This window comes from Mandrillus leucophaeus, unplaced genomic scaffold (assembly GCF_000951045.1).
Source record: "Mandrillus leucophaeus isolate KB7577 unplaced genomic scaffold, Mleu.le_1.0 Scaffold93, whole genome shotgun sequence".
Classification (NCBI taxonomy): domain Eukaryota; kingdom Metazoa; phylum Chordata; class Mammalia; order Primates; family Cercopithecidae; genus Mandrillus; species Mandrillus leucophaeus.
In genome coordinates, this window is record NW_012110141.1 from 1,523,462 (window position 1) to 1,545,352 (window position 21,891).

Consider the following 21,891-nt stretch of genomic DNA (forward strand, 5'->3'; position numbering starts at 1 on the left):
AGGGAAGGAGGGAAGGAGAGAAGGAGGGAGGAAAAGAGAACAGGTGAATACAGTATTCAGGTTTCATTTCTACTTTTGTTCTTTGAGATGGAGTCTCGCTCTGTCACCCAGGCTGGAATACAGTGGCGTGATTTTAGCTCACTGCAACATCCACCTCCCGGGTTCAAGCAGTTCTCCTGCCACAGCCTCCCAAGTAGCTGGGACTACAGGTGTGCACCACCAAGTCCAGCTAATTTTCGTATTTTTAGTACAGACGTGGTTTTGCCACGTTGGCCATGGCTGGTCTTGAACTCCTGACCTCAAGTGATCTGCCTGCCTTGGCCTCCCAAACTATCTACTTTTGTTCTAATTGCTTTTATTCTATTTTTCCCCAAGGTCAAAGGGTGAACCAGTCAGAATTAACAACAGAAATCTGAAAAAATTTAGCCAAAAATATTATGCAGATATCAAACACAAATTTACATTCTTGCCACTAACCAAGCCATATTTTATTAATAAGACAAATACCAAAAGAGGTTATATCTGCAATGTACAATGAATGCAAACCAACAAGACTAGAGGTTCTTATGTGTTTCTTGGGTGATCAGATAATTATAAAAAGGGATTAGTTATGTGTTCTGAGAGTTAAACTAAGCCCCATTGCTCAATTATATTAACTAAATGAATTCAAAAAAAGAAAAAACCCAAAACACCCCCAACAGAGTTACAGGGCTCCTGACACTGTTTCCAATTAACTGATTGCTTTGGTAAAGAAAAAAGCAAGAGAGCACCTATTTCTGACAGGTTTTTCTGCATGCACATCCACATACAAACACTCAACTCAGCCATGTGTTTGTAGTAAGATTCTTCATTGGTGAAAATATCATTTGCTTCCAGCATTCATAATTTAAATGCAAAGTGCAGGAAAGGAAAAGGTAAACAGGTATCTGAGTTTAAAAGCCAAAGAGAGAAAATAAAAACTCAAATTATGCCACCTGCTAGGCTCACAAAGAGGACATGCTCATAGACAATTCCCATCTCTAGTGGCTGCAGTGTTTTAACAAGAGCCTCATTGTCAAGCATCCCCCATTCAAGGCAATTTTGCTGTTTTTCTGCCGTGTCCCTCCCCAACACCATACCATTCAACGAACCTGAGTTTTCCATATCTCTATGGTCTGGTAAAGAATAGACTGCTTTATTTTAAATCAGAAAGGTAACCAAAAGAAGACAACTAAAAATAATAAGACAAAAATAATAAGATATCTAATAAAAACTAGGAGACAGAGAGAAGAGGAAAGAAAGGTGTGAGGGAATATAAATTCCACTTCTTCCTTAGCAGGAAATTAACAGATACTGTCAAATTTATGAACCCAAGGATAGACTGGCAGTATATTTTATACTGCAAATTCTTTGACACTCCCATCAAGTGGCAGGTCGATGTCCCCTCTTCTTGAGTCTGAGCAAGTTTTGTGCTACAACCAATAGTTTGGCAAAAGGGAAGTTATGTAACTTCTGACACTATGTCATAAAGGGCCATGCAGCTTCCAACTGGTTTGCCCCAGGTGCTCGTAGCAGGGTGTGATGGTTAATTTTATGTGTTGACTTGGAGGATGTTTTCAGATGAGATTCACATTTAAATTAGGTAACTATGGGTAAAAGAGACTGCCCTCCATAACGTGGGTGGGCCTCACCCAAACAGCTGAAGGTATGAACTGAACAAAAAGACCAGCCTCCCTGAGCTACAGGGAATTCTCCAGCAGACCACCTTCAGTCTTCTTCTAGATTCTCCTGGTCTCCATCTGTCGGCCCACACTGCAGATTTAGGACTAGCCAGCCTCTAAACTTAATAAGCCAATTCCTTGTTTTAAAAATCTCGTGTGTGTGTGTGTGTGTGTGTGTGTGTGTTGTGTATATATATACACACAATGTATGTGTATACATACACATATATATGTATACACACATATATGTATGTATATATACACACACACACACACTATCGGTTATGCTTCTCTGGAGAACCCTTAGCAATACATGAGGGAAGCCTGCTGCCACACAAGTTCAACTACCTGGAGCCACCATGCTGAAGTCACCACGAAGACACGTAGTTGCCATGAAGACAAATTAAGTCAACATGTGTAGGTGCTCTGCTCAACAGTCATTGCTGAGCCCAGCATTCCAGCTAGTCCCACCAAGGCAGCAAGTCACGGGAGCGAAGCCTTTTTGGACCCTGTGGACCAGAACATCCACCAGCTGGGTACCAGGGAATGACCTCAGTCAACACCAAAAGCAGCAGAATCACCCAGCCCTGCCTGAATCCCTGATCCACAGAATTCAAAATACCATAAAACAAATTTTTAAGCCACTAAATTTTGGGGGCTAATTTGCTTAAAATAACAACTAGAAGAACTAAAAACAGAAACAGCAGTTATCACACCTAAACCAAGACTGTAGCTGAGTTGGGACCAGACAAGAGTGATGAGTTTTGTTTTTATTTTAAACTCTTGTGGTTTATATTATTTACACTATGTGTATTAGAAATTTTAAAATTCAGATATTTAAAAATCAAGGGAATAACAGCAAACATGTTTAAAACTTACTGTATACCAGCCACCCTTCTAAGTGTTCTTGAGTCTGGACAGGTTTGCGATTGCCTCAACCGAGTTGGTTTTAACTCATTCAATCCTCACAAGAACCCAATAAAGGAGGTGCTTTTATTATCCCTGTTTATAAATGGGAAATTGACACACAGAGAGGTTCAGTAACTGTGTCAAAGGTCACACAGCAAGCAATAGATCCTAGATTAAAAGTAGCCAGCCTGGGCCTACACCTGCAATATTTCCAGAGATCACCAGGCTGGCTTGGCAGTCACAAGTCACAGGAGGAAAGGTACAACCTCAAATTGCCATTCACCTGGGTCTCCAAGCATATGACTGACCATGGTATTATGTATCAAGCACTGCCAACTTTTACTTTTTCAAAACCTATTGCCTAAATGCAGTGCCCTTTACTCTAATTCCCACCTGTACACATTTTTCAAGGCATATCACCCGGATCTCTCTACTCAGCATTAATTTCTCCATCTCCTTCCTTTCCAGAGTGAACTTTTCATATCAATATTGGGTATTTCTATCATTTTGCCTATTATTAATATGATTTTGCATCATTATACATTCATTCCCTATGAACTCTTAGCTTTCTAGTCTCTGATTTCCCCCACCAAGGCCTTGCACATAATAGAAATTTAAGTACTGTTTACTAAAGTTAAGTGATACTGGCTTATTCTGAATGAAGGCTGGTCTAGTAGCCTTCATCTTAGAGAAATTATCACTGAATTTTACCTGAGGGGAAAGGAGAGGAGTTAAGATCTACAATTAGGCAAAGAAGCAGCCTACTGCATTCTAATCTCTGGCAGGTGTTTACCATTAAACTCCATGATGCTGACTAGAATGCACCAAACAGCTTTCTCCCAAAAAGCTCTAAGTACTTTTTTCTGCCTATATATTAGTTCACTTATTTTTGGCATCTTCCAGAAAAAGAATGGTAAGGAAGCCAGCATCACCGACCCCACTGTCCAGTGGTCAACTGGGGCTCTCCCTGTGCACCGTTGATCTCTCTCCTTGAGAAGGCTCAGTGTCTCTTTAGTGATGTCTGCTCCCTAGCCAATTTCTAGATTCCTTAAAGCTAAGCTCAAGTCTTACTTTTGGGGGAAGCAACTCCTAACCATCCAGAAAAAAAAGATTTCTCCCTCAGAACTTAAACAAGCACTGCATTTGTAGAATAAACACTCCTTGGTCATGTATAAGAATTTTGCCTAACTGGTATTTTTAATTTTTAGATACAATTTCTGGACAATCAACTACTTAATGGTATGATCCTTCTTATATCCTTTCAAGCTCTTGGCTCAATACCTTTGCAAACAGTATCATATAAAGAAAACTAGTAAGTGATCGGTAAATGAAACTGCCACAAAAGTTCAATTTATGCTATTTTTTAAAAAGTTATCAGGGTCAACCTCACCATTATTTTCAGAATTGCAGTTTAACCCAGTGAGACACCCTTTTGCAGGTAATGTATTAGCAATTTAAAGATTTCTTAGACTGGGTGTAGTGGCTCACACCTGTGTGCCAGCACTTTTAGGAGGCCAAGGAGGGAGGATTGTTTGAGGCCAGGAGTTTGAGACCTGCCTGGACAACCTAGCAAGACCCTGTCTCTTCAATTAAAAAAAAAAAAAAAAAAGGAAAAATTAGCTGAGCGCAGTGGCACGTGCCCGTAGTCCCAGCCACTCGGCAGGCAGGCTGAGGCGGGAGGATTGCTTGGGCCTAGGAGTTCACAGTTACAGTGAGCTCTGATCCTGTCACTGCACTCCAGCCTGGGTGACACAATGATATTCTGTCTCAAAAAAATTTAAAATTAAAAAAAAAAAAGATTTCTTTAACCAGTTCCATATTAGGTTCAAGGACAACTCTGCAGGCAGCAGTTTAACAATAAAGATCTCAAGCCACATAAACAAAAATCTCAAATTTATGAAATACCCAAGACGGACGTAAAAACTGTACGCACAAAGATGACTTCCACAACAGTATGTACTAGTAAAATACCAGAAATTAACACACATTTCTAATGAGAGGATTATTAAATGAAAGCATATCCTTAGACACATTCAGGGACTAAAAAGTCATAGAGACTAAAGCAATATTAAGATATTGTGTTAAGAAACAAAATACAAAATTGAATATTAGAATTGTGACTTCATAAAAACATGAACAGACATGGAAAAGCACTGGAAGTGAAGACAACAAATAATTAGTCTGCTAGGATGGGTTAAATACAGGTCATAATGGGCCGGTGGCTCACGCCTGTAATCCCAGCATTTTGGGAGGCTGAGGTGGGCAGATCACGAGGTCAGGAGATGGAGACCATCTGGGTCAACATGGTGAAACCCTGTGTCTACTAAAAGTACAAAAATTAGCTGGGTGTGGTGCATGTGAATGTAGTTCCAGCTACTCGGGAGGCTGAGGCAGGAGAATCGCTTGAACTCGAGAGGCAGAGGTTCCAGTGAGTCCAGATCGCACCACTGCACTCAGCCTGGCGACAGAGCGAGACTCCGTCTCCAAAAATAATAACAATAAATAGGTCATATTTTGTCCATGTGCCAAACTCTGCAGATCTACTGCTCTTCCAATTTAAAAAGGATGCCACAGAACTCTCTCACACTGCGGGTAGAAGTATAAACTCTACAACCACATCAGAAATCTGCTTGACCATATCCTCTAAACTGAATCCTAGTTCAGAACTTAGAAATTCTGCTTCTGAATAGAATTTGTACAAATGTACACATTTGTATTGGGTATTGTGTATCAAGAAATATACTAGAATTAGAATGTTCAAAGTCACACTATTTGCCATGGAAGAAATTGGAAACTATGCAAATGCCCCTCAACCCTAAAAATTGATAAATTATAGTCATACAATTGAATATTACACAGCAGTGAAAATAATTGTACAGCCACAAGCAACAACACAGCTGAATCTCACAAATATCATGTTGAGAGAAAGAAACCCGGATACTAAAAGCTATATACTGTGTGAGTTTGTGTAGAGCATGAAAACAGACAAATCTATCCACAGTTGGTATAACGGTTACTCTTCGGGAGGGGCAGTGATTGGACAAGAGTATAGGGGCACTTCTGCAATGCTGGCAATATTTTGGTTCTTTACCTGGGTACTTGTTATATGTTTACGTTCACTTTGTGAAGATGTACTCTTAAGATGTGCAGCTATGGGCCAGGCGCGGTGGCTCACGCCTGTAATCCCAGCACTTTGGGGGGCCAAGGCATGGCAGATTACCTGAGGTTGGGAGTTCGAGACCAGCCTGACTAACATGGAGAAACCCCATCTCTACTAAACATACAAAATTAGCCGGGCATGGTGGTGCATGCCTGTAATCCCAGCTACTCGGGAGGTTGAGGCAGGAGAATCGCTTGAACCTGGGAGGCAGAGGTTGCAGTGAGCTGAGATCACGCCATTGCACTCCAGCCTGGGCAACAAGAACAAACCCCATCTCGGGGGAAAAAAAAAAAAAGGGCCAAGCTGGGTGGCTCACGCCTGTAATCCCAACACTTTGGGAGTCAGAGGCGGATAGATAACCTGATGTCAGGAGTTCCAGACCAGCCTGGCCGACATGGCGAAACCCCGTCTCTACTGAAAATACAAAAATTGGCGTGGTGGCTCACGCCTGGAATCCCAACACTTCGGGAGGCTGAGGTGGGTGCATCACGATGTCAAGAGATTGAGACCATCCTAGCCAACATAGTGAAACCCTGCCTCTACTAAAAATACAAAAATTAGCTGGGTGTGGTGGCACGAGCCTACAGTCCCAGCTACTCGGGAGGCTGAGGCAGGAGAATCGCTTGAAACCAGGAGGTGGAAAGGTTGCAGTGAGCCAAGATCTCACTACTGCACTCTAGCCTGGCAACAGAGCAAGACTCTGTCTCAAAAAAAAAAAAAAAAAATTAGCCGGGCATGATGGCAGATCCCTGTAATCCCAGCTACTTGGAAGACTGAGGCAGGAGAATCGCTTAAACCTGGGAGGCAGAGGTTGCAGTGAGCTGATACTGTGCCATTACACTGTAGCCTGGGTGACAAGAGCGAAACTCCGTTGGCGGGGGTGTGGGGTGTGGGAGATGTATGCCTATGGTACAGCTCTTCCTCTTGTTTTGAGAGAGGATATTGCTCGGTTGTCTAGGCTGGAGTGCAGTGGCATGATCACAGTTCACTGCAACCTCAAACTCCTGTGTTCAAGTGATCCTCCCGCCTCAGCCTTCCAAGTAGTTGGGACTACAGATGTATGTGCCACCACACCCGGTTATTTTTTATTTTTTAAGTAGAGACGGAGTCTTGCTATGTCAATGTTCTAAATTACAAAAAAAAAAAATGGCATAAGCCAACTCACCCATGCAACAGGCCTAAAACTTCCCCAAACACTTGAAAACAAGTTGACTTTTTATTGAAGGGTGAGTGAGAAGTGTAGTGAATATTGCATAATTTGGATAGCTTCAACTCTCCTTACTAAAAATGATTTTTAATACATGCACACATTATCCAACAAAAAGCCAGAGTGAAGGGTCCAATTTTTCAGACCCACTCTGCTGCTTCAGAATCTGCTCACCCTACAGTTACTCCATCTTAACAGTCCTCAGCTCCCACAAGCACTGCCCCTTTAGGCCATTCTCCCATCCCTCTCCCCAGTTCCTTGCACTGCCCCCAACTAGATCCTTTTCCATCCTCCTCCTCCCACCTGGGCTAAAAAGTTAATGTATGCACACACTAACTCAGAACTATTTATGAACAGACACCGATACTCATGAAATGAAACTAGTCTTCAATGTATCAATTCCAGTAGCCATTTGCCTGTGGTTTTTTGGTTTCTTTCCTTGCGGCCAGTTTGGATATTTTAAAAAATTATTTTTAAGCCTACAGTCTTTTTTCCTTCTAACATTCCCTCCCGAGAGCGCGCACACACACACACCCAGAACTCACTTTTGCTGAGGTAGAACCTCGACTAGAGTGATTTATGGACTAGGCAAGTCTAGAGTCCAGAGAGCATCCCTGTGCCCTAAGGGGATAAAATGTATTCCCAATTTGTGTATCTCTAAAGGAGGCAATTATTCCTCTACTGGAAGCTTCTCGTCCATCCTTATTCATTTTAACCTCCCCATAGGACAGTCAATACTTAATTTTTCTTCCATTGCTTCAGCAGCACCTTTCCCCAAACCTAGTAACAGAAAAAGGACCGAAGGTAATAACCTCTCGTTTTCTCACTCAACCTCTATCTTGGAAAAACTTCCTAAGTAGCTGCCTTAAAATGAGGGAGAAGGGCTGGGAGATGTAAGAATGACTGCTAATCGGTATAGGGTTTCTTTTTGGGGGCAACAAAACAGAACTAGATAGTAGTGATGATTTCATAACTTTATGGATATATTAAAAACCACTGAATTTTATACTTTAGAAGAGTAATTTTTTATGTTTATTACACTTCAACTTTTTAAATAAGACGTGGCACTTCTCAACACTTTAGTAGAGAAAGTTTGATGAAAAGAGAAACTGGCAGATGAAGGCTAGTTAGCTGTTACACCACCTAAAAATGACCTTGAATAAACTCAGGAATCCAAAATAAGCAAACACACCCTAATTTCCATTCAACTCCAGAGGTGGGGGGCAATGAAGGTGAGGAAAGGAATTGCACGATTATAGATCTGGATGATTAAGCTTCTTTATTAGTCTCGGGTATCAGGGTCTAATAGAATCCATTATTTAATAAGATGGGCTGACCCTCCGTAGAGGCCATGTGCAGAAAGCGAGCGCTGGGGGACGCCATAAATTGTTGTTAACGCTAACACAGCCAAGGCCTTCACTAGGTCATGCTCGTGCAGCACGGCTCGTGCTGACCTGCAAGAGTCACCAAGAACAGTTGCCTCTGAAAGTTCCATGGGACCCAGGTGAAGAAGACGAATGGTCAAGGGGCAGTGGCTGCTGCGAGTGCCACTGCGTGTTCGCCAAAGCGGCATGGAAAACGGGACATTCAGGGGCAAGCCCGCTTAAGGGCCCCTGCATCTTCCTTCGACCTGGAACAGCTGGTCCTCCGAAATCCACGCTGTCCGCGCCCGGCTGGGCTGCCCCCAGAGGCCCTGAGCGCCGCAGCGCCCACACACACCCCTCCCCCACCTCCCCGCCCTCCAACCCTGGCCGGAGCCATCTCGGAGTTGGCGGAGGGCGACCTGAAGCCACCTGCCCCTCTGGGGCCGAGGATAAAGGGGTCTTGACCGCCACTCCCTCCTGCAGAGCACAGCACCGAACTTCACGGAGAGCCGCTTCAGAGAGGGTCCCCCATTCCACCCTGGGCTGGGGAACGGCCCAGAGGCATCCAAAGGCCAGAGCTCCGGGCCGGGGGCGGGCAGGCGCCCGCACCTTCCCGCCGGCCGGCCCAGTCCGAACTTTCTAGCTGCTCTGTGCCCAGCGCGCCTCTCCGTCTTCCAGACCGGCCGAGCTCCGCCGCTGCACAGCGCGCCAAACTCCGACAACCGCGGGGCCGACACCACCTCTCGGACCCCTCCCTAGGACCGCCCCGAGGGTTCACCCGGGCGAGCGGGAGCCCGCGGGGCTGCCCTTCGCCACCCCCACGGCCACCGTGCGACCTCAGCGCGCGCCAAGTTGGCTCGGCGCGGGGGCCAGCCTGAGGCAGCGGTAGGGGCCTGGCGCTCCGGGGCAAACCCTTAGCGAAAAGGGGCGCAGCGCAACCCTCTCGCGTCACTCACCTTCAGCCGCTCTTCCCAACCTGCCGGCCGTTCGCTCGCTCCGCCGCGGACCCGGAGCTCGGGGAGGGGCGGGGCGCAGGGGGCGGAGTCGGCCCCGGCTGGCAAGCGCCAGAATTAAACCCTGAATCGCACAGGAGCCTTCGGGCTCTGCGGCCGCCGCCTGGGCGGGGAAGCTGGGGCAGACCAGCAAGCCTCTCACCCGGGGTGGGAGACAGCTGTGGCTGCGGCTGCACTCCGAAGCGGCGCGTGAGAACGGCGCGGCTGGTGAAGCCCTGACTGCTCCCTCAGTCCCGAGGACGCACGGCTCTCCGCCGCGCGCTCTTTGTACCGCGGAGCCGGCAGCGGGCGGATCTCTGCGCCTGCGCGCCGCTGCAACTCCACCAGGCCCACGAGGCACCTTCGTGCACCTTGGCCGCCTCGCCTGGCCCGCGGGCCTTGCCGCGGCGAGAATTAAGCAGAAGAGCTTCCTCCACCCGGGCTTGCTCCTTCTACCAACCCGTATTTACCACCTCCAGCCTCGCACACACACCCGCAAGGGGAAAAGAAATCCACCCCACCGTGAGACGGTGCGGTCCTCCCATCTCCGACCGGGGCGGGCGGGGGGTCCTGGCAACGAGGATGGCCTTGCAACGTCCACCCCAGCGCGTTTGTACCGCCCCTCCCTCCACGCCGCTAAGAAGTTTGCTGACCGCGGATGAGAGAGGGACGGGAGCGTGCAGAGCTGTTTCCCACAGGTGCCTCATCAGCGGCCAGAAACCTCTCGCCTACAAGGGCACCTCCCTTGTGACCTCCGTGCATTCGCCCTGGCTCGGCGGCAGGACAGAGTCCTCAGTGGAAAGGGGAGGATGCGTGTTCAGAAGGTTCCAGGTGTCTGGGGACTCCATAGAAGACCCAATGCCTGCCTCAGGGACTCAGGATTGAACTGGCTTCCTAGTTCAGTCCTAAATACGCGATTTGGAGCAATCCAGTAGGTACAAGAGAAATTAGTAGGGATTGAGAAGTTGTAACTTTAGTCTTTCAAATTGAAGGTAGCTAGAATAAACAGAAGGAACGACTTTATAAAAACCAGGTATTACTTAAAAAACAATGTCAGCTCTTCAATCAACTGATTTTCTTAAGGGGGAGAGTCCTCCCCTCACCCCCAAGCTCTCTAGCACCGCACACATCCAGCAGGGCGTTGCACACGCTTAGTCTTTTTTGTAAGTGTGCAAGTGAAGAGCCATCAAACTTTACAAGGCAACATGCTTGCCTCTGGGGAGAAGACGCTGCTTCCCCACAGTTCACAGCGAAGCACACCTGCAAATTCCTGAACTTGATGGCTCCTGACTGTTTAGGGAATAGGTAAAGGGCAGCTGGAAGAGATGTGAAGGCAGGAAACCTCATTTTGAATCTCAGCCCCTTTGCCAGCTCACTGAGTGGCAGTAAACAAACTCTTTCCTCCTCCTGGGCCTTTTTCATCTGTAGAATAGGGCATTGGATGCAGTAGATATTTTCTAAACTCCCCCCCCAACTCCGCCCCAAATGTCTACTATTCTATGAAAAGGAGAATTGTTTCCATGGTGATAAGGGATGAGATATCAGAGGCAGCAGGACTCCTGCATTTAAAAAGTACTCGTGGGCCCAGTGCGGCGGCTCAGGCCTATAATCCTCGCACTTTGGGAGGCAGAGGCAGGTGGATCACTTGATTCCAGGAGGACAATACGGTGAAATCCGGTTTCCATCAAAAAAAAAAAAAAAAAAAAAAAAATTAGCTGGGAGTGATGGCGCGGGCCTGTAGTCCCAGCTACCCTGGAGGCTAAGGTGGGAGGATCACCAGAGCCCTGGAGGTCGAGGCTGCAGTGAGCAGAGATCGAGCCACTGCCCTGTAGCCCAGGCGGCAGAGTGTAACCCTGTCTCAAAAATAAATAAATAGTGCCCTCGACTGGGTGCGGTGGCGCACACATATAATCCCAGCACTTTGTGAGGCCGAGATGGGCAGATCACTTGAGGCCAGGAGTTCAACACCCGCCTGACCAACATGGTGAAACCCCATGTCTACTGAAAATACAGAAAAATTCGCTGGGCATGGTGACGTTCACCTGTAATCACTTCAGCCTGGGCGACAGAGCGTGTCTCTTGTCTTAAAAAAACAAAAACAAAAACAAACAACAACAAAAAAAACTCCCCAGAATTCCCAGCCTTCATCTCTCCTTTATTTCTCCTTCTTTGCATTTAGTCAGTAAACATTGATAGGCCCTCAAGAGTAAGCAAAACTAATCAATCAAAAGTATGGCAGATTCTGAATTTTTAGTGGATTTATATTTGAAATTTCGTTTTTAATTTAGTCATTTTATTGACATACAACTCACATGCCATACAATTTACTCCTAAAATATATAATTCAGTGGTTTTGAATTTATTCCCAAAGTCACGCAACCACCACTACTCATTCCAGAACATTGTCATCCCAGTAAGAAACCCCATACCCATTAGTTGCTCCCCATTCCTCCCTACTCGCAGCCGCTGGCTACCACTAATTTACTTTCTGTCTCTATGGATTTGCTGATTCTGGACGTTGCATATAACTAGGAACATAACAATATGCTACTTTTGGTCCGGCTTCTTTCACTTAAGGTAATAGTTGCAAGGCTCATCCATGCTGTAGTATGTTTCTGTACTTTCTTCCTCTCCCCACCCATTATACCATTTATTGATGATAGAATTGTACTGGAAAACAGTCACAAAAGAACAATCTTTGAATAGAACTGTTTACTAAGTGAAACATTTCTTGAAATATAACATGCGAAAGATTGTCAAACATGTCAGCATAGAAGCCCTCGGATTTATACAGAGATTCTTGGCTGGGCGCTCGTGCCTGTAATCCCAGCATTTGGAGAGCCCAAAACAGGAGGATAGCTGGAGCCCAGGAATTTGACTGAGACCAGCCTGGGCAATAAAGTGAGACCTCATCTCTATTTTAAAAAATTAACAATTAAGAAAATTAAAATACTCTCAGCAGTAATTTTCACAAATTCCAATTTTGTGTGTGTGTGTGTGAATACCTGTATTTGGGAACAATGAACCATATTTTAGCTGGGCTTCTTGGAATAGATGTGCTCACACTGAGATATATGAAAGAAAAGAATTATTTTTGGTCAATGGATAAGCCCTTAGCTATAAATGAAGGCAACAAATAGCTTCTAAATATTGAATGGTCTATTCAACACTATTTTTTTTTTTTTTGTAAAGTTTGTGATTGGTCGTTGGTGCCTTGATTGATTTCTTCTCATTTTCGAGAAAAGACAGAGACTAGTATTGAAGACCTTGTGGGCAGACACCTTATTGAGGCCACTTTAACCAGTCAGTGAGTTGTTTGGTCCTCGTTGAAAGTTCTTGGCATAGATTTAAAACAGAACTTTTAAGAGTTTTAAAGTCCTAAGTTGCAACCAACTGTTGTGTGGTGGATGAACTTTTTAGAGAGGGTGGTCTAGAATTTCATTTATATTTTCCAGCATTGCTCCAAATCCATTTTGAAGCATTTTGCTCAAGCTTGAAAGAACCAGAATTGTTTTTTTTTTTCTTTTTTCTCAACTTTTATCTACACAAGATGTCTGAAGACTCAATGAATCAGAAAGTTTTGGCTGTCCCACTCTCAGTATAGCTTTGGAAGAAGAAAGTCGTTCAGTAACTGCTGGAGTACAGAAAGTAATTTGTAACATTGACCTCTCTTTTTATATAGTCATATGTTGTAATCTTTCCTTTTCCAATAATAGAACTTTCTGAAGGTTCCACTGTTGCTTTCCAATTTTCAGATTTTGAGAGGGCCTCATCTGTGCAAGTCCAGGGTATTGAAGCGCCGTAGGAGGGAGAAAATCAGGGTATAGAAAAACTTCACTTGTCTCCTCTGTGAAAGATTCTACAACATTTTCTATTGTTTCTGGCTTTAAGTTTAGGTGCGTCCTTTAAATATAATTGAGTAAAGTATCCTTTACCTTTTCGTTTTCTGATAAATCACCTTTATCTGTTAAATTTCCTTCCACACTGCTGTTTCCATATTTCAGTTTCCAATTTGGAGCAAACAAAGTTTCACTTGTTGTTTTCTGTAGCTGAACATGAATTAATGTGGGACTTATTTTCGTCCTTAAAAAAGTCTTCACCAGCATAGGACCAGCAGAGACCTAATGGCATCTGCAGTCCAGGGTAAGAACAAACTTGCTCATCAACTGAAGCACTTGTTAGTGAGTGGTTCAGAGTGAAGAGCCTTATGAAGTTACCAGTTACATTAAAGCCAGTTTCCATTACAGATTTTTTGGAATTCCTGTTATCTATGAAATCTCTTTCAGTAAGAGGATAACTCCATAACTGACATGTCACTTGTTTATTATTCTTGTTAATTTTGCTTCATGAGAGATGTTTGACACACATAGGTTACTGCCACAGTTGTCACTATTTTTTCTCCCCATTTTGTTGTAGCCCCCTCTGCAAGGATGGCAGTTGGTGGCAGCCTTGTCGGCAGTGGCGGATCTTCAAGGTCTGGGGGCTGGCAATAGTGGAACTGTGGCAGCAAGAATGGGGCCCAGGGATGCCAGCTTTAGCTTGAAGGAGTTAAAAATATGCTACTCTAGCATATTGACCATTTTTAGTTAAAGGCACTTGAAAAACAGCAGGTGCAAGAAGATCACTTGGCCCTTCCTTCTGTTTCTTAAAAGCAGCTGATAAAATTCCCATGTAAAAGATGTTCTCTTTCTACCAGAAGGAAATATTCTCATCATCAAGGAGGGAAAGAATCTGAGGGAAATATTACAAACAAACTTGTCAGACTAATCCTTGTCCTCTTTGCCACTTCTTCACCAATTAACTAGCAAGCCCCTTTTCCTTGTCACACTTTCATCATGTCCTTCTCTTTGTCTAAATCAGTATATACATGTTCATCTCTAATTGCATCTTTGGGTCTTCATTTCCTTGTAAAGTCTCCTGTGCAACACAAAACTTGTATTAAACAAATTCGTATGTTTCTCCTATTGATCTATGTCAATTTAATTATCAGTTTTAGCCAAAAATCCCAAAACGGTGCAGGTAAAAAATGCCTCCCCTTCATGTTCCTCGGGGCTTTTTCTGATTTTAAGGTGTCTCAGGCCCATGTGTCCTTTCCAGAGTCCTCTTCCCTGGCCCCTGCTTCAAGTACAAGGCAAATGATTTAGCAGGAGCCCCCTCTGCAAGGATGGCAGTTGGTGGCAGCCTTGTCGGTGGTGGAGGATCTTCAAGATCTGGGGGCTGGCAATAGTGGAAGTGTGGCAGCAGGAATTGGGCCTAGGAATGCCAGCTTCAGCTGGGGCTGTGACTCCTGGGGTTTCAGTACATCTTTCCTTTTTATTGCTGGACAATATTCTATTGTATGGATGTATCACATTTTGTTTATCCATTCATCCTTTGATGGCCATTGGGGTTGTTCCACTTTGGGCTATTATTAGTAATGCTGCTATGAATATTCAAGTGCGTGTTTTTGAATAAATGTGTTTTCCTCTCTCTTGGGTATATATCTAGGAATGGAATTTCTTGGTCATATGATAACTCTATGTTTAACTTTTTTTTTTTTTTTTCTGAGACAGAGTCTCACTCTGTTGCCCAGGCTGGAGTGCAGTGGCACGATCTTGGCTCACCGCAAGCTCTGCCTCCCAGGTTCACGCCATTCTCCTGCCTCAGCCTCCCGAGTAGCTGGGACTATAGGTGCCCACCACCACACCCGGCTAATTTTTTGTATTTTTAGTAGAGGCAGGGTTCCACTGTGCTAGCCAGGATGGTCTCGATCTCCTGACCTCGTGATCCACCGGCCTCAGCCTCCCAAAGTGCTGGTATTACAGGCGTGAGCCACTGCACCCAGCCGAGTCTATGTTTAACTTTTTGAGGAACTACCAAACTGTTTTCCAAAGTGGCTATACACTTTTAGATTCCCATTAACAATGTATAAGGGTCCTAGTTTATCCAAATGTTTGCCAACAGTTGTTGTTATCCTCTTTTTGATTATAGATATCCTAGTGGCTATGAAGTAGTATCTTATTGTGGCTTTAATTTGCTTTTCTCTAAGACTATGTTGAGAATTTGTATTGGCCATTTGTATATTTTCTTTGGAGAAATGTCCATTCACATCTTTCGTCTATTTTTAAATTAGGTTATATGTCTTTTTATTGTTGAATTGTGAGAAGTCATTGTTCATATCTGATAAGTGATACTAGTCCTTTAGCTGATATATGATTTAAAATATTTTCCTCCATTCTGTGAGTTGTGTTTTCACTTTTTTGATTAATGTCCTTTGAAACACAAATGTTTTTAACTGGATAGTCATGTATTTTTACAATATAATGTCAGCTAACTCATGTTTCTCAGACAAAGTACTGCATGCTATTGTAACAAAAAACCTTTGAAAATATATTTTTAAAAGGATAAAGGAAAAATAACAATTACTTATGGCTCCATCACCTAGATATAGCCACTGTTAAGATTACAGCAAATTTCCTACAGCAAATTTTTAAACACACATTACTTATTTGATATCACACCCAAGGAAAACATGTGGCCTTTTACTCTACACATGGGTCATAAGGAGGACTATCCTACTGACAGCATGCCCATGTTCAGAACCTTTTCCTCTCCCTCCTTTCTCATCAAATCTAATTTGTCTTGTGTCTATTGTCTCAGAAGTCAGTTAAGCTAATCTAGTATTAATACTGAACATGACCACGCGTTACACAAGCTTTGCAGTTAAAGAGCATCTGCCCTGGTTCTGAGTTTCACCCCATCAGCCCATTTGTGTAGTAGACCTTCGTGTGGTGCATTTAGTTATCTGCTAAATACTTGGAATTGTGTGCAAATAGCAATAGCCAACTCTCGAATCTCCCTGAGCTTCAAGTTTCCTGTCTGTAAAATGGCTGTAATACCTACCTGTGCCTCTTTCATCAAGTTGCAGTAAGGATCAAACCTCTCAGAGTAAGTTGGATCAGAATGAGCCGTGGGTATGCTGCAGGTAGAAATCTCGTGCCCTGAGTTTCCCATCAGGGCCTAAAAGGGCATATGGCAGCAAGGAAAAAGTCAGGAGGGAGCAAGGAAGACACCCTAGCGAGAGATCCCCGAAGTCATACCAGACCTTTGGGACGGATGGAACTGGGGTAGTCCCTAGAAGTAATTTTCTTCTTTATACTCTTGTGTGTGTGTGTTGGGGTGGGGCGTTAATACAGGGTCTCACGCTGTCGCCCAGGCTGGAGTGCAGTGGCACAATCATGGCTCACCTCCCAGGCTCAATTGATCCTCCTACCTCCACTTCCCAAGTAGCTGGAACCACAGGCACACACCAGCATGCCTGGCTAATTTTTTGTATTTTTTGTCAAGACAGGTTTTGCCATGTTTCCCAGGCTGATCTCAAACTCCTGTGCTCAAGCAATCTGCCCACCTCAGCCTTCCAATTTATACTCTCCTTAATTTCATTTAAAAAAATGGTTATATACTACAGTTATAATTAAGAGGTTTTTTGAAAGTTTTTGTCATTCTCAAATATTTTACAGAGCTGTGAGAGAAGGATTCTTGAACATTAAAGGGAAATCATGGTGGCAAGAGAGAGAGAGAGAGTGTGTGTGTGTGTGTGTGTGTGTGTAGAGTCACATGCACACCTGAAAACCAATGAGTCTTCCTCAGAGAAAAGGTGAACTGGGGAGGGTGTGCACAGTGGGACAGCTGGATTTGCCACCTGCGGATCCTTCCCAACGCCAACCCCAGAGGCTTCAGATGTACTAAGGAAGGCTGCGTGTTCCCTCACCCTTGCCCACAGTCATACTGCCCTTAAGGAGCCTTCTTTCTTTTTTTTCTTTTTTTCTTTTCTTGTTTTTTTTTTGAGACTAAATGTTGAAGGAAAAGACCTAATATATCACAACCTGCATATGATAGCCCCACACTTCTGATTCCTGGAAACAGCTGTTTGAAAGGTAAAGGACATATTGATTCATTTGCTTTAGTCCCCTATTTTAAAAATCAAGCTACAGTTCAGTTTGCATTAAGCTGGAACCCTGTATGAATACATTTTCTATGTGGCTGATGGACATAATTCTAGTTCAGGAAATTGAGCTAAGAGTAATCTTCATTCATAATTATAATTATTATATCATTGTTACCATTATAAAATATTTATAGAGCATTCAAAATGTGTATGGCATTCTACTAGGATCCTAAGTAGAGGGATTATGTGTACAAACCTGTCCCTGCAGATCCACTTTATTTAGAACAATTATTTATTTATTTACCAAATATTTGCTGAAGGCCCACTGTGCTGAAAGTGCTGGGTTAGGCTTCATAAAGGACAAAAATATGAATAATCCCGGGAAACTACCTGTCCTTTAAAGGCAGATAATACATGTACAAAAATAACTGTAATGCTATTAGACTTTGGCTTGAGAGACATATAAAATGTTATTATAACTAAAACAAGAATATAATTTTATTTCATTAATTAAATTATTTATTTATTTTGAGACGGAGTCTTACTCTGTTGCCTAGGCTGGAGTGCAATGGCATGATCTCAGCTCACTGCAACCTCTGCTTCTTGAGTTCAAGCAATTCTCCCACCTCAGCCTCCCGAGTAGCTGGGATTACAGGCATATGTGCCACCATGCCCGGCTAATTTTTGTATTTTTAGTAGGGATGGGATTTCACCCTGTTGGCCAGGCTGGTCTGGAACTCCTGGCCTTAATTGATCCACTCGCCTTGGCCTCCTAGAGTACTGGGATTACAGGTGTGAGCCATTGCACCTGGCCAAGAATATAATTTTAATAATCAGTAATTCTTGCTGAGAGCTTACTTCCATGCTTGACACTGTACTAACTGTGTTCCCTGAACCAACTTACTTCTCCTGTAAGGTAGTCATGATTATTATCTGCAGTTTGCAGAAAAGAAGAAGGGGCCTCACAGAGGTTCAAATAGCTGCAAGAAGCCACAGTGCCAAGTGGTGGAGGCAGAATTTGAACCCAGGTTGCTGGAGGCCAGAGCCAGAAGTCCACCCTGACCCCTTCCAGCTGGGACAGTGTATGCATTGTGGTGTGTGTGTGTGTGTGTGTGTGTGTGTGTGTGTATGTTTAGTTATGCTAGTGATAACTTTACACTGAGTCACTATCACGGAAGCTTTTCATCCTCAGCAAGGAAACCCTGACGTGGTGACCTTTTGATCTTAACCTTATAGCACCATTCTCTAACCCAGCAGGTTTCAAACAACTGGGCTGTCATTTGAGCCTCAGAGCCTTTTCATCAAACAAACTTTAATGGGAGATAAAAATGAAGATTTTCTGAACGAAGCTGAATGGGGCTGGGGTGGGGTGGAGGGAGTCTTCCAAGGGAGGCAGGGCACTGGGGGGAGGAAAGGAGACTGCTCCACATGGTCATCATAGCTGAAGCCAAATACACTGATGTCAATAGAACCTCATGGCCTGATGAAGTTTTAGAGTTAGTTATATTCAATGCTGCTTGATATATGAAGTGCAGCTCCCTTCAATGATGATTTTTTTTTTTAATGTAGAAGATGGCATGCTTACCTAGTGGTCCTCAAAACTTTGTCAGGAAGGTGGGTCAAGTCAAAAGTTGAGCACCAAAACCAGCCAGTCTGAAGAAACTGAGTTGGAGGCATGATGGCTCTCTGCTCATAGGATCTGGTTACATAAGAGCCTTTAAATGAAGGCTGTATTTGAATGAGACCTGGTATCTCTAACATAGTCCCGAATTTCAACAAAGAACGGTTAAGTCAACTTTTTTCTTCTAGCCATGATAGTCTGACAAAGGACAGCCAGACGAGGGGAGGAGAATGCTGAAAGAGAAGGAGGTAGAAACTCACAGTCTGGGGACAGTGACTTTAGTACAGGAGGACCCTCTTCAAAATTCTGCTTTGATACTTGGAGCCAAAGCAATTATTTATAAGATTTTTCCAAAGCTTTATTGTCTGCTGTCATTCCTGTATTTCTCTAGGAAACACACAGAATTCTAGAAAGTTATTATCTAAACAAGTAAGTTCACCTAGTTACTTTGCACTCACTGTCTTAGGTTAGCCTTATATTTGCTCACTTATTTAACAAATGCATGTGTTCAATATTTGTTCACGGTCTATGTACTTTAGGAGGACTTGCCCTTTCTGTGTTATCTGTGTTTTATGTATCTAAGAGAGCTAGTCTATTTAACTTGCAGTACACTGCCCAGCTAATTTGCACTATTTTTATTGTGCCAGTTATTATTTTGAAAAACTGGAATTTAAATTCCAACAAAAGGGACTGTTTGAGATGGTGTGACACATAGTAACGGGCAGGATGCTATATAGCCAGTATAGATCCACTTCTGAGAAGGCTTCTTGGCTTTTCTAAGGAGACTCAGCAACTCACATGGTTGTTGGCAAAAGGCTTGTCATGTGGATTGATCCATAGCGCTGCCCATGACATGGCAGCTGGTTTCCCCCAGAGCAAGTGGGGAGAGAGAGAAAGTTAGAATGACCAAGATGGTAGCTGCGACGTCTTGTATAATCTAATCTCAGAAGTGATATACCATTGCTTCTGCTATATTCTTTTTTTTTTTTGGAGACAGAGTCTCGCTCTGTCGCCCACGCTGGAGTGCAGCGGCACAATCTTGGCTCAATGCAAGCTCTGCCTCTCAGGTTCACACCATTCTCCTGCCTCAGCCTCCCAAGTTGCTGGGACTACAGTCACCCACAACAACGCCCGGCTAATTTTTTGTATTTTTAGTAGAGACAGGGTTTCACTGTGTTAGCCAGGATGGTCTCGATCTCCTGACCTCGTGATCCGCCCGCCTCAGCCTCCCAAAGTGCTGGGATTACAGGTGTGAGCCATCGCACTCGGCCGCTTCTGCTATATTCTAGCATCACACAGACCAAACCAGGTACAAAAGGGACTATTGGAGGTAGTGTGACACAGTAACAGGGGAGAATGCTACACAGCCGTATAAATGCTAAGAATCTTGTACCCTATTAGTACACATGAATAATTCTAAGAGGAAAAATCACATATGAAGTAGGAGGTATATGCTGATAACAATTACATAAAAAAAGAATGCTTGTAAACTACCAAGGATCAGTGGAGATCTTTAAATATCAAAAATGGTAGAATTGGGCTTGAGTCCAATAAATTCTTTATATTCAAAAGTTTATTAAAACTTAAAATGTATGGCTGGGTGCTGTGGCTCACGCCTGTAATCCCAGCACTTTGGGAGGTTGAGGCAGGTGGATCATGAGGTCAGGAGTTCAAGACCAGACTGGCCAACATAGTGAAACCCCTTCTTACTAAAAATACAAAAATTAGCGGGGTGTAGTTATGTGCACCTGTAATCCTAGCTACTCAGGAGGCTGAGGCAGGAGAATCGCTTGAACCTGGGAGGTGGAAGTTGTGGTGAGCCAAGATCGCACCATTGCACTCCAGCCTGGGCAACAGAACAAGACTCCATCTCAAAAGAAAAAGAAAATGTATATAAACTCTTAGTATTTACTGCTACATAAACAAATTTCCAGCCAGGCACGGTGGCTCATGCCTGTAATCCCAGCACTTTGGGAGGCCAAGGTGGGCAGATCACCTGAGGTCAGGAGTTCGAGACCAGCCTGGCCAACCTGGTGTAACCCTGTCGCTACTAAAATACAAAAATTAGCCAGGCATGGTGGTGTACACCTGTAATCCCAGCTACATGGGAGGCTGAGGCAGGAGAATTGCTTGAGCCTGGGAGGTGGAGGTTGCAGTGAGCCAAGATCGCCCCACTGCACTCCAGTCTGGGTGACAGAGCTAGACTCCATCTCCAAAAAACAAACAAACAAACAAACAAAACACCAAAACAAAAATAAATTATCCCAAAACTAGCAGCATGAGACTATAAATGTTTATCATTTCACATAGTTTCTGAGGGTCAGGAAACTGGAGCTGCTTCACTAGATGGTTCTGGCTCAGTCTCTGGTACGGTTGCAATCAGAATGTCATTGGGGGCTTGTGTCATCTGAAACCTTGACCAGGGCTGGTGGATCCACTTCTAAGAAGGCTTCTTGGCTCTTCTAAGGAGGCTCAGTAACTCACACGGTTGTTGGCAAAAGGTTTGTCATGTGAACTGTCACATGACATGGCAGCTGGTTTTCTCCACAGCAAATGGGGATAGAGAGAAAGACCAAAAGAATGACCAAGATGGTAGCTGCAATGTCTTTTATAACTGAATCTTAGAAGTGACATACCATCACTTCTGCCATATTCTATGGTAGCACAAACCAACCCTAGTACAATATGGGAAGGGACTGTACAAGGATGTGAATATTCAGAGACAGGGAGGCCGGCTACTAGGCCACACTGTTTTTCTTTTCTTTTCTTTTCTTTTTTTTTTTTTTTGAGATGGAGTTTCATTCTTGTTGCCCAGGCTGGAGTGCAATGGCACTATCTCAGCTCACCGCCAGCTCCACCTCCTGAGTTCAAGCAATTCTCCTGCCTCAGCCTCCCGAGTAGCTGGGATTACAGGTAAGGGTCACCATGCCTGGCAAATTTTGTATTTTTAGTAGAGACGGGATTTCTCCATGTTGGTCAGGCTGGTCTTGAACTCCTGATCTCAGGTGATC

General features: G+C 44.0%; 1 protein-coding gene across 2 annotated transcripts in view; it reads right to left on the reverse strand.

Annotated features, from left to right (window-relative positions):
- KANK1 (KN motif and ankyrin repeat domains 1) overlaps positions 1–9,356 on the reverse strand; it is a 257,723-nt gene extending 248,367 nt beyond the window's left edge. For both annotated transcript variants that reach the window (XM_011970130.1, XM_011970128.1), the window contains exon 1: positions 9,297–9,356. The gene's annotated coding sequence lies outside the window, so the exon portion shown is untranslated. The remainder of the gene's footprint in view (positions 1–9,296) is intronic.
- Between the last annotated feature and the right edge of the window lie 12,535 nt (positions 9,357–21,891).